Source organism: Fukomys damarensis, unplaced genomic scaffold (genome assembly GCF_012274545.1).
Source record: "Fukomys damarensis isolate Sample0158 unplaced genomic scaffold, DMR_v1.0_HiC HiC_scaffold_8, whole genome shotgun sequence".
Classification (NCBI taxonomy): domain Eukaryota; kingdom Metazoa; phylum Chordata; class Mammalia; order Rodentia; family Bathyergidae; genus Fukomys; species Fukomys damarensis.
This window is the reverse complement of record NW_022900920.1, coordinates 9,497,227-9,499,304: the sequence shown is the minus strand read 5'-3', so window position 1 is coordinate 9,499,304 and position 2,078 is coordinate 9,497,227.

Below are 2,078 nucleotides of genomic sequence, written 5' to 3'. Positions count from 1 at the left end.
TTGATAAACTTGGCAGGAGGGGTCCTATTAGAGATTGAAAAGACCTGGCTCTCTGGACCCTTGGGCCTGAACCTGGGTCAACCTCAGCCAGGTCAAACCTGGCATTCTTGGGGCACATGTTCTTCTCTACTTCTAGTCCCTTTCTACCCCAAGTGACCTGATGAACAACTCCTAAAATGGTTTCCCATTCAAGTTCAAGCCTGGGACTCATTGTGGCATTGTAGGCTTTCTCTCCTTTCTGGGGTCAAGCATAGGAGATTCTATGAAGGAATCGGAAGAGAGAAGCAGCTGTTAGTCCAACTAAGAGCCCATTGGGTGCTTTCCCAGCAAGATGCAAAGTGTAGATCAAGATGCTCATGTTTCCTGAGGTTTAAGACAACCGTGGACATCTAGGAAAGCCCAGAGTTGTGCATACTACCCTTTCTAGCACTAGTCTAGCAATGCCCCGTCTATCTATCTGTGACTTCACACTTGGAGACAGGGCGCTTAGCGCCTCAGACTCTATGAAACCCACTGAACTAAGTGACCTCAAATTCCCCTGTACTCCTTTCTAGTTGCTTTGATCTAACTCCCACCTGAAGAACACTTTTTCCTACTTTTGCTTTCAATATGTATTTAGTAGACATTAGCATATGCCAGAGCAACCCCCAAATGATAAAGAAAACAAAACTCTTTGCTCTTGTGAACCTTGTATTTAAGTGAGAAGGCTCAGAAAATACATGCAATGGTTAAGTTGATTATAGAGAATTTTAGGAGGCAAATTAACCTATAGAAAAATTAGAGCCGGTTTAAGTAGATCAGGGGTTGAGGGGGGATACAGGAAGGCACATGTCATTTATAGAGCAGTAATGGGGAAGGGGCTCCTGCAGAAGGCTGTATTTGAACAGTCTTGAAGATGAGTAAGTTGGTCAACATGCTGGAGGGAAAAGTGTTCAGGTAGAGGGACCAGCCAGAGCTAGAGTGGGTGCCTGAGATGGGTGTACACCTGTCAGACTTAGGGGAACAAGAAGGAAGAAGACAGGAGGAGATGTGATCAGGATGATCCCAGGCTGGAGGGAGAGAGAAGAAGACTCTCTGGACAGGGAAGGGGAAAATGAAGTAGGTACAGATATAGTTCAAGCAGATGAATGTCTACAGGGGAATTGGCTGCAGAAAGGGCGAAGGGGAAATCATAATGCTATTTCACATTGACTAGGTGAGAGATGATATGGATAACAACTTATATCCACAGCTCCAGCAAACTGGACTCCCCACCATGCTGAGTGAAGGGTATGAAAGAAAGTAAGGAGTCAAGGACAATTCCCAAATATTTGTGCTAAGCCTTTGCAGACAGCTCTGCCTTGGACATATGTGAGGCTGGAGCGAGTGTACAGTTGGAAGGGCCCCAATCTGAAGTCTAAATGTTTAGAAAGTAGAAACTGAGCTAACAAACTGTTAAACAAAATATTGGCTATGCTTCTGCTTTCATAATGATGAAACAGAAAAAATGTGTGAAAAGCTCTAGTTTTTATATGGCTGAGAATTGGCAAAATATCAGTAGCTGAGCTTAATGCTTACTGCACATGTCTGGGGGTTCTGTTCTTGGGCAAGTAATGTTTAAATACATAAAAACATGCATAATTCATAAATTATTGTGTACATTTTCCATATATTTTATTTTTGTCCCATTTCATTGTAATCTTTAATTATATGATAAGAGCAAAATTTTTTATAAATTTTTCTTCTAGTAACATTAATTATAGAAAGGACCACAAATGAAATTTAATTTAACCCTTGATCTTAGTCAAAAGGCCAAGAAGTGATGAAAGTGAATAATTTTGAATGCATTTTTTGGCAAAAAGTATAAGGTAAAAATTAGCTTGGTTGGAAAACATTCAAAGTTAGCTGTTTATATTAAAATTTAAAAGCAAAACACTAATTTTCACTGTGGAATTATATTTAATGAAAGCCAAAATTCTTATTTAAATTTTTGACAATTTAATTAAACCATATGAAATATTTATACTAAATGACACTAAGAAGCAAGGTATATTGGTGCCAGCCTGCAGTCCCACCTATATGGGAGGTTGAGGAAGGAG